Source organism: Mytilus californianus, unplaced genomic scaffold, assembly GCF_021869535.1.
Source record: "Mytilus californianus isolate M0D057914Y unplaced genomic scaffold, xbMytCali1.0.p SCAF_2, whole genome shotgun sequence".
NCBI lineage: Eukaryota > Metazoa > Mollusca > Bivalvia > Mytilida > Mytilidae > Mytilus > Mytilus californianus.
Genome location: NW_026262668.1, coordinates 119,555,791 through 119,567,841, shown reverse-complemented (window position 1 = coordinate 119,567,841; position 12,051 = coordinate 119,555,791). Strand labels below are relative to the sequence as shown.

Here is a 12,051-nt window from a genome sequence, read left to right as displayed (position 1 = left end):
CTTTTTATTTTTTAGCCATGGCGATGTCAGTTTATTTTCGATCTATGAGTTTGACTGTCCCTCTGGTATCTTTCGCCCCTCTTTTATGCATGGTTAAGCATTTTTAAAGTCATTTTGCTAGAAAACTTAAGACTCATTGTTTTAAACACTTTAAAATATATTAGGTAAATCACTGTCTATATTACATGAACAAATGTTATTTAATAATTTCTGCAGCACTTGTCTTGGCACACTGGGTTATTCTAAGAAGTAGAAGCTGACTTGGCTGCTTTTAATACATTTGACTGTACTTTAATAATCATGTAATCCTTATCCTCGCAATAATTTGTGTAGACTGAGTTTTTGGGGAAAGACGGCTTCAAGCCGGCAATTTCCTATTTGGTTGGCCAGACTTCCAAGCTTCTCACGTCAATCATTTTGTTTTTATAGTTTGGAAAACATTTCAAAATTTCATACTGAATTGATGAGAAGGAGACACACAAATGAACAGATTGACTTTCAACACTTTTTTACACATCTCCCTTCTGTTTCTCGTGAAATTATCGTATCTTGAGCTCTCCCTTACACTATTTACATTTCTTTTACAATCCGGAATAAAATGCTCCGCAGGGCGCAGCTTGATACGACCGCAGAGGTCGAACCCTGAACAGTTGGGGCAAGTATGGACACAACATTCAAGCTTGATACAGCTCTGAATTTGGATTGTGATTAAATATTTGACACAGCATAGGTTTCTGACACAGAATGAATGTGGTCTAAGAACTTAAAAATTTTAAATTGGACATTCAACTATTATGGTCCAATATCCAAAATCTAAATACATGGTTAGATTCAGCATATCAAAGAACCCCAAGAATTCAATTTTTGATGAAATCAAACAAAGTTTAATTTTGGACCCTTTTGACCTCAATGTGGACAAAGTTGATAATGGGGCCCAAAAATCAAAAATCTAAATACATGGTTAGATTCAGCATATCAAATTTAAAGAACCCCATATATTCAATTTTTGTTGAAATCAAACAAATGTTAATTTTGGACCCCGATTTGGACCAACTTGAAAACTGGGCCCATAATCAAAAATCTAAATACATGTTTAGATTCAGCATATCAAAGAACCCTAAGAATTCAATTTTTGTTAAAATCAAACTTAGTTTAATTTTGGACCCTTTGGACCTTAATGTAGACCAATTTGAAAACAGAACCAAAAATTAAGAATCTAAATACACGGTTAGATTCGGCATATCAAAGAACCCCAATAATTCAATTTTTGATGAAATCAAACAAAGTTTAAATTTGGACCCTTTGGACCTCAATGTGGACCAATTTAAAAACGGGGCCCAAAATCCAAAAACTTAATACACGGTTAGAATCAGCATATTAAAGAACCCCAAGAATTCAAGAATAAAACCCCATTGAAATTGGTCAAGAAATAAGCAATTTATACGAAGTATCTTCTTTTGCACAATACTGTGCAATTGAATATTTCTTGCTATTGCGCAATACTGTACAATTGACAATTTCTTGCTATTGCGCAATATTGTGCTATTGGATATTTCTTGCTATTGCACAATACTGTGCAATTGAAGATTTCTTGCTATTGCGCAATACTGTGCAATTGAAGATTTCTTGCTATTGTGCAATACTGTGCAATTGAAAATTTCTTGCTATTGCACAATACTTATTTTATAATAATTTACACATCCTGTTTGGTGTGTATCTCCTACCATATCATTATTATTTGCTTTTAAATATAAAACAGAAATAACCAACTTAAAATGGAAAATTTTAAAAGAAAAAAAAAAGGAAAAAAAGAAAAAAAAGGAAAAAAAAAAAATCCCCCCCCCCAAATTTTTTGAATCCCTTATGATTCATCACCCCAAAACTCAATCCCAGCCTTCCCTTTGTGGTATGGTACCTTGCAGTACAATTTCAGAGAGATCCATACATTTGAACACAAGTTATTGTCTGGAAACTAGAAAAATGCTTATTTTTGGCCCCTTTTTGGCCCCTTATTCCTAAACGTTTTGGGCAATTACCCCCAAACTCAATTCCAGCTTTCCCTTTGTGATATGGAACATTGTAGTACAATTTCAGAAAGATCCATACACTTACACACAAGTTATTATCTTGAAACTAGAAAAATGCTTGTTTTTTGGCCCCTTTTTGGGCCCCTAATTCCTAATATTTTGAGGCAATTACCCCCAAAATCAATCCCAGCATTCCCTATGTGATATGGAACCTTGTGGTACAATTTCAGAGAGATCCATACACTTGAACACAAGTTATTGTCTGGAAACTAGAAAAATGCTTATTTTTGGCCCCTTATTCCTAAACGTTTTGGGCAATTACCCCCAAACTCAATTCCAGCTTTCCCTTTGTGATATGGAACCTTGTAGTACAATTTCAGAAAGATCCATACACTTACACACAAGTTATTGTCATGAAACTAAAAAAATGCTTGTTTTTTGCCCCTTTTTTGGCCCCTAATTCCTAATATTTTGAGGCAATTACCCCCAAAATTAATCCCAGCATTCCCTGTGTGATATGGAACCTTGTGGTACAATGTCAGAGAGATCCATACACTAACACACAAGTTATGTCTGGAAGTTACAAAAATGCTTATTTTTGGCCCCTTTTTGGCCCCTAATTCCTTAACTGTTAGTACCATAACCCCCAAAATCAATCCCAACCTTCCTTTTGTGGTATTGAACCTTATGGTAAAATTTCATAGAGATCCATTCACTTAAACTAAAGTTAGAGTGCGAAAACCAATGTGTCTTCGGAGGACGCCGGACGACGACGACAACGACGACGACGACGCCAACGTCATACCAATATACGACCGCAAAAATTTTTTGCGGTCGTATAAAAATCATTATTACATTGGTAGCATTGAATTACATTGATTTCCCAGTCAAATAAAAACCGATAATTTCACATGAAATAAACGTGGTTATTTCACTCTCTGACGTCATACAACAATAGGCGTTGTCAAGACGTCGATAACGTCGGATCAAAACAAATTGTGAATGCGTAGAAAAAAGATATAGTTCCTTACATTTTCTACATTAATTTCATTAAAAAAAGCCATTTGCCAATGTAATAAAAAGAATAACTAATCAAAGAATTCAAATATCGAAAAATATTCAACTCGTGACCGAACAACACTGATAATTAACTCATGCGCTACGCGCATTCGTGAATTAATGTGTTGTTCGGTCACTCGTTGAATATTTTTCTCTATTTGAATTCTTCGATTAGTTATTCTATAAGTATTACGAAATATTGTAAATATATCCAACCTAGTGACGTCATGGTTGGAATTCCACACTATGGATAGAAGAAGGGATATCCTTTACTCATTATTAAAATCATTCACAGATTTCGTGTACGATTTTAAAATCGGTATTTGTTTATTTAAACATAATTATGTTTGCTGTAGATGATTCCAACATCAATGCTTTAATTTGTAGGTCAACTTTCGCGGTAAACAATGGGGATACATGAGATTGGGGAGAGAAACGACAGTTTTCATTCTTTCTGTTACTGTTTTGAGAATCTTCCTCCAATACAGGAGCACCTCAATTGATGAGTGATGATCCACCAAAATAAAAGTTAATATATCTGAACACTTAAAATGTGACATTTATTATATGATAAGTAGTCTTCCATTTAAACAAAATTTTGTGTACTAGCATAATGGTAAAAAAATTATAAAATTTTCAAATGTTGCTTTTTGTAGTTAAAACATATTTATTCATGAAACTTGCATATATCAAAATGTAGGATCTTGAAATGCACACAGCTTATATCAATCTGATTGATTTTTGTAAGTACATGTATCCCTGTGATGAGAGTTGTAACTGGGAACTTTATCAATGGAAATTTAAAACTGAATAGACTTTTCAGTCCTCACTTTCTTGAGAAAGTTGTAATCAATTAAAAATCTTAGAGCACTGTCACAAAAAAATGGAGAATGGCCCTAGCCTGCTGTTCAGTGGTACACAAAAATAATTAAAATATATAATTGTAGAAGTTATTAAATGATAGAATTCAATTGAATTTTCGATAATTAACTTTCAACTTTAATCAAATGTTTTGATTTAGAAGGTGCCGATCTCTTCCATTGGTCCAAATTGACTCCATGATGAATTCTTGACTAAGGAAATGAAATAATATTAAACAACAATTAATTTCAATATTGTCAACCTTTCTACATGTTCTAGCTGTTCTTTTGCTCATTCTTTGTATGAAGACTATCAAAAGATACCCCAAAAAATAGAAACAATGGCCGTCTTTTCCCTCAGAGCTCTTAAGCTCTTTGATTAATCTTTAACACTTTACGGGAGGTTGAATGTGAACTGTCGTTGAGTCAATTTTTTTCTGTTGTCATTTTGGATCCACTTGAGTCGAAACTTGACCATGCTGAAGGAGTGAAGGTCCTTATATCCGCATGGGAATGTGAAATAGCTAGTATTTAAATAGCGGAATTGAAAGTTTTCAAATGTGTTTTGCATCAAAACCTTCAAATCGATGTTTTGACAAAAACAATGCACTTTTCTATCAAAGCCGGTATTTACCTTTACTCATCCTTGGTGTCTCATAAGCCATATGATTATCGAGTATTGAATATCCTGTCACTGTATCTTAAAAAGTATATAAGATATCTTATATACAATACAAGATATCTTATAAACTATATAAGATATCTTCTATATTATATAAGAGATCTTATAAAAAACTGATTATACAAGATATCTTATATATTATATAGGATATCTTATATAGTTTATAAGATATCTCATAAAGTTTATAAGATATCTCCTAAAGTTTATGAGATATCTTATATACTTTATAAGATATCTTATAAATATTTTTTATATAAGATATCTTATATACTTTATAAGATATCTCATAAAGTTTATAAGATATCTTATATAGTTTATAAGATATCTCATATAGTTCATAGGATATCTTATATAATTTATAAGATATCTTATAAAGAAATTATATGAGATATCTTATAAACTATAAAAGATATCTGATAAACTATATAAGATATCTTATAAAGTTTATGATATATCTTGAAGTTAGAATAAATAGCAAAACGGCTTACATAGTAAATGGTATTATGTTTGATCTCAATATAAAATTATGCATACTTTGAACTGTCAGCCATTTTGACTTTTTTTTGTTTATGTTTCGTGTATGCTTCCCAACGGGATTCCCAGACATGTGTGATATCAATATATGTGAACCCCCCCCCCCCCCCCCCCCCCCCGACGTGATTACAATAATCATGGTTTCAGGGGTCTCCTCTCGTCCTCCGGTTGAAGAGAATACACATCCCATGTATAAAATATTTCATGAATGAACTTTTTCTCACGCCATTTCTTACTACGATTATTTACAAATGTTGATTATTAAAGACGTAAAAGCCCGAGTGTATCGAAAGAAACCGGTATAACTGACATCACTGATAACGCAACATGTTTATATTTTGACCAGGCCGTCTGCATCTTACAACAAGTGATAATAGTTTGATTAAACAATACAGTGACAGGATATTCAATACTCGATAATCGGCTTATGAGACACCAAGGATGAGTATATAGTTTATAAGATATCTTATATAGTTTATAAGATATCTCATATACTTTATAAGATATCTTATATAATTTTCTTTATAAGATATCTCATAAATTATATAAGATATCTTATAGACTTTATAAGATATCTTATAAACTATAAGATATCTTATATATCTTATATATAAAATATTTATAAGATATCTCATATACTTTAGAAGATATCTTATAAAGTATATAAGATATCTTATATAATATATAAGATATCTCATATAATATATAAGATATCTTATAAAAATGAAATTATATAAGATATCTTATATATTAAATGAGATATCTTATATATTGTATGAGATATCTTGAAATTCGAATAAATAATAATACGGCTTGCCATAATTTATACAAATGTAGAAATTGAAAAGATTGCGATATTATTAACAATAAGAATTCTTTTATTTCATGAATAAATGTAAAAAAAACCAACACCACCACCTCAAAATAAATATCAGGCCCTATGAATTTTCTATGAATTAAAGGTATAAACCGCTGTCTCATGTAGATTTCTTTTGAAATTTGTCTTCAGTGCTTGACAGCAGAGGCGGATTTAGAGGGTTTTTCAGTTTTTTAGGGGACCAACCCCCCCCCCCCCCCCTTTTGTGGGAAAAATTTTGTTGATTATATAGGGAATCACTGAAGCATGACTGGAGCGGGCCCCCTCTTAGGCAGTCAGTGGGCCCCTCATGAAAGTTTCTGGATCCGCCACTGGACATATCCGCGAAGTAGTGTTTGTGATACTCATTTTCAAAATGAAGTTGAATTCATTTGAATTGTCAGTGAAAATTCAGTCCTTTTTTATTCAAGCTGTAATCTTATCCAAAGAGAAGCAACTCAAATTTCAAAAGCATCTTCCTAGAATTAGTATTCAAACACTAGTACTACATTATCTAGGAGTTGAACACTTGCGATAGTCTGTCCAACTTCCGTTTTGAGGCCGATGTCATAGGAAAGTATATTGCTATAGCAAGCTATAGCAAACTTTCGAAATATCGATAATTTTTTATTTAAACCTCTAAGGCTCGAACTACCTTAAATCTGCTTTCACATGCACATTAAGCCAAAAGTGAAGTATAGAACAGCTTGATTTATAATGTAAGAAGAAAGACAGCAATAGGTTTTTAATGTTCAACTATTTTATAGTGGCTTTTTTCTCCCTTAATTAGCAGTAAAACAAATCCCTAGCCACTTACTCTTTCTCTTCTGTATTACCCATGATAACTCTAATTCCTAGAAAATGTGTGTCTAAGAAATCCAATTACAGTATATTGAATATTTTAAATACCTACATATTTAGTGATAAAAGGTCCATCAAGACGATGAATGCTTGTAATGATTGGTAAAACATTCAGCAAGCTAGTCAGTTGTTTTTCAAACAACAACTTTTTATAACATTTCAAGTCCTTTCTAATAATTGTTGTTGCAAGGTATGACTATTTAGGAAAAAATATACTTCAAATATTAATAATAATTACTAAGAACAAGAAACAAGTCATTCTTAAAGTCACATGAAACTTCTAGTCTAAACATAGTTGAATATGTTTTATACACTTGAATGGCTAAGTTTTACTTTAAAACAAGTGTACGTGAACTTTCTTGTAAAAGATAAAACTTTATATAATCAAAATCTTCATAAATCTACTGCTATTGAATTATTGACCGAACACTAATTCGCCGATATTTTCCCATATGCAGTAACTATAACTACATGACCTCTCATTAGAACTTCGGCCACCGCACAGCACAAGTTCAAGGGGAAAACCTTGATGAAAAAAGGTAAACAAACGTGTACTGGAAGGTAAATAGTAATGACTGTTTCTTAAAGAACAAATTAAATACACCAAATCATTTAACATCTGTTAAGGGAAAGTTTATTTAACAAATGGGAACCTAGGAAAAAATATAAAAAAAAAATACTGTGACTCTTTCAATTAACTAATTTGTCAGTGCTCTACATGCTCTGTGTTGATTGATTATCAATGTCACGATCCGGTAAACTTCGGCAACAAACTCAAAAGTTAATTAGCTTGCCATCAACAATCACTGAATGAAATATTATCTGTAGATAATATGTTATAGATTCGTAAAACATATAAAAAACGTGCATACAGGATTTAGTTTAGTATATATGCATGCATTGGTTCAATAATTTCGATAACATTAATAATTACAAGCAGCTCGTTTCATATGACTTTAATCATTCAGAAATGGAATGAAATGAAACAAAACAGAATAGGCAGCTGCCCAAGAGCGCACAATATGCCCTTATTGTGCATATTAAAAATGTTGCAAAAACAAAATGGGTTATTTTAGTCCTTTGGTCTAAATATAGATACTTGTCGCTATAGCAATCTTACCAAATCAGAGCTCCAGATAAGAATTCACAAATTGGGGTTTTTACCCACCATTTTTTTATGTAATTGGGTGATAAAGTTTTTTAATTGCATTATCAATTCCAATTCACCCCTCAAGCAAATATCAAATTGGGTTTTTCACCACCAAGCTCCTTAATGTATTGGGTTTTTTCATCAACACAATATTGAATATTTAGGCATGTTATAATCACATTATATCAACCCCAGATGTGTTTCCATCTTAAATGTGTTTCTTTCTTTGTAGAATATGTGCTAGCTGTTTTATTTGGTTTATCCACTGACGAGCAATTGTACATTTAATTTGTGTCCCGTTTTAAACGTTCTGTCAGTTTTGTATTTTCTCAAAACTTATGTTAACTGCAGCTGGTGTCACTAGTTGGACAGGAACTAATTGCCTTTCTAGATCCCATATGATCACCCTACAGTTTAATTATAGTTGGGGTAGGTGTGGCTAAGTGTTTAGATTTTTTTGTAATATATGTGAAATTTAGGTGCTGTAAGAAAGTTTTGCCAGTCTTTTCACCTATTTGCCAGATCTACTTTTGAATAAAAATAAAAAGTAGTTTCCAGATTTAAGATATATCCCAAAACCTTGTGGTTTATAGGGTGGTTTATAATGACGGAGACCACATTCAACTTAAATTTACAAATAATTCTGCAACATCAAGTAAATAAATGACAATGTTATACTGCACTTGCAAATAAGACAACTATCTTAAGCATCTAGAACAATTAGACCAAAACAAAGAAAGTGTCAAGCTGCATTGACGTAAAAAACGGATATGTGTATTCACTCATCAACTAAAATGAAAAAAATAATATATAAACTGTTTTCGTTTAATTCAATTTACATAAATCTGGGTTAAATTGTCCCTTATCAGAACTTTTGGTTTCCGATGCTTTCAAACTACATATCATGTCATAATTGATTTCGCCTTTCACTTTTTCCAACTGATTTCGTTTTTGACGGAACCCCGTGTTTATCGCTCTAGCAATGTTCTCGTTATGGTACGCAAACACGCCCGTGCGTTCAATGGCCGCTTCCTAAAATCACTAGCTGAGTCTTGTTATCATCATAACTTTCCCTCAGCTATCAAAAAGAAGCCGAACACATGCTTCTATTCAATATTTTTACCGGACATTTCCTTTCGTTTTAATTCATTGTATGTTATAATAAATCCCGAGCAATTCGAAAAAATATGACAGCATGTAACACGCTAATTAGATAAACTCCGAGAAGATCGAAATGTTTTCATAAACACGTGTACCTTTTGAGCAACGGAAAATTCCAACAGGGACCCATTACAGCTACTTGATGCAGGGTTCTATTTTTAGAACGAAAGGACATTTCCAATTATAAATATTATAAAAATAGATTTACGCGACGACTGTAATCAAGTAAGGGTAAATAACGCAAACGATAGCGAATAAAAGCGTTAAGAACCCATGTTTTTGGCATATAATTGGGTTTTCCTTTGAATTAATTGGGTTATTGAACCCTGCAATGGGCAATTGCATTGGGTTTTTAATCATTTTTATTGCGTGATCACGCAAATACGCAGCTTATCTGGAGCTCTGCCAAATCTCCTTTTTTTTCATATCTTGGAGGTTCAAGTCAAATAACAGTGTCTTAACTATGTACTGGTTACCTTTATTACACAAAACTCCTCATCAATCATGCTTTATAGCAGCTTCTATCAACATGATTAAGTGAATAACAATTAATCATCTGTTTATCTGACAATTCACTTACTGCTATTTGAAATCGTATTGTTCAATGCTGTAATTCTATCATATCACACTGACAGTTGCTCATTTTTTAGTATTTTAAATTCTGATGGTCTAAAACTCAATAGAATCCTATTGATCATGTAGTCAACCCTTATTGACATGATTTTTCTACCTCATACATTACTCTTCAACTAAATCAGATAAAAAATATACTTGGTAATCTAACTGAATGGGCTTTTGATAAGGTCTTGAATTTATCTATTCCTGGACTAAGCTAGTCCTCGACTGACTACTACACTTTGTTCATAGACAGCCGGTCAGAGCTGTTCTATTGTAGAATGTGATTAGTCAAGAGACTTGTTTTCAATCTCCTATATTAGAGGTGAAGAATACATACAGATACATATTCATCCAATCAAATTACGCGTACTTAACATGGAGAAATACATAACTTTCACATTCGTGCATTTCTCGATTTTTTTAAAAGTCACAATGCTTATGTTATTACGTCACAATGAGAGCCGAATGTTCAATGGCGCCATTTACACCGATGCATTGCCATGTAACAACCAAGCGTCAAATCTCGTTAAAATCCAGAGGGCAAAATTCTGCCTCCCACATTGGGCCATACCGGCTGTCTATGAACAAAGTGTAGTATTCAGTCGAGGACCAGCTTATTCCTTGACATGCCCTGATAAAATAAAAGCCTTGAATTTGTGTGACCCTATTTCTGTTTATTATGGAGAGATATTACATTGTCAAATTATGAGAATTAGTGGTCATCCTGTTGGTAGCTGGACTGTGCACTTTTTTTTTATTATGGAGTAAACCTAACCACATAATGTATAGTTTAGATGATGAATGTTTGTGTGAAGGTAAAACTAGTTCAACCTTACAACATTTTTGGCCTGTACCATGTGTTGTTTATATGTACATCTATATTCTCTAAAGAGTCAGTAGTTAATAGTTGATGTGGTATATTGTTTCATCTCATTTTTTGGCTGTTTATTATCCTTTATGTATTATACAGCCAAATATCCTTTATGTATTATACAGCCAAATATCCTTTATGTATTATACAGAAAATTATCCTTTATGTATTATGTATTATACAGCCAAATATCCTTTATGTATTATACAGCCAAACATCCTTTATGTATTATACAGACAATTATCCTTTATGTATTATGTATTATACAGCCAAATATCCTTTATGTATTATACAGCCAAACATCCTTTATGTATTATGTATTATACAGCCAAATATCCTTTATGTATTATACAGACAAATATCCTTTATGTATTATACAGCCAAATATCCTTTATGTATTATACAGCCAAATATCCTTTATGTATTATACAACCAAACATCCTTTATGTATTATACAGACAATTATCCTTTATGTATTATGTATTATACAGACAATTATCCTTTATGTAATATACAGCCAAACATCCTTTATGTATTATACAGACAATTATCCTTTATGTATTATGTATTATACAGCCAAATATCCTTTATGTATTATACAGACAATTATCCTTTATGTATTATGTATTATACAGCCAAATATCCTTTATGTATTATACAGCCAAACATCCTTTATGTATTATACAGACAATTATCCTTTATGTATTATGTATTATACAGCCAAATATCCTTTATGTATTATACAGCCAAACATCCTTTATGTATTATGTATTATACAGCCAAATATGCTTTATGTATTATACAGACAAATATCCTTTATGTATAATACAGCCAAATATCCTTTATGTATTATACAGCCAAATATCCTTTATGTATTATACAACCAAACATCCTTTATGTATTATACAGACAATTATCCGTTATGTATTATGTATTATACAGACAATTATCCTTTATGTATTATACAGCCAAATATCCTTTATGTATTAAACAGCCAAACAACCTTTATGTATTATACAGCAAAATATCCTTTATGTATTATACAGCCAAACATCCTTTATGTATTATGTATTATACAGCCAAATATGCTTTATGTATTATACAGACAAATATCCTTTATGTATAATACAGCCAAATATCCTTTATGTATTATACAGCCAAATATCCTTTATGTATTATACAACCAAACATCCTTTATGTATTATACAGACAATTATCCGTTATGTATTATGTATTATACAGACAATTATCCTTTATGTATTATACAGCCAAATATCCTTTATGTATTAAACAGCCAAACAACCTTTATGTATTATACAGCAAAATATCCTTTATGTATTATACAGCCAAACATCCTTTATGTATTATGTAT

General features: G+C 31.8%; 1 long non-coding RNA gene across 1 annotated transcript; it reads right to left on the bottom strand.

The window, feature by feature from the left end:
* Window positions 1-2,160: 2,160 nt before the first annotated feature.
* Window positions 2,161-2,874, bottom strand: LOC127728743 (uncharacterized). Its single transcript, XR_007994349.1, has 2 exons — window positions 2,552-2,874; window positions 2,161-2,239 (listed from the first exon to the last, which is right to left on the bottom strand). It is a non-coding gene; the product is annotated as an uncharacterized LOC127728743 (long non-coding RNA).
* Between the last annotated feature and the right edge of the window lie 9,177 nt (window positions 2,875-12,051).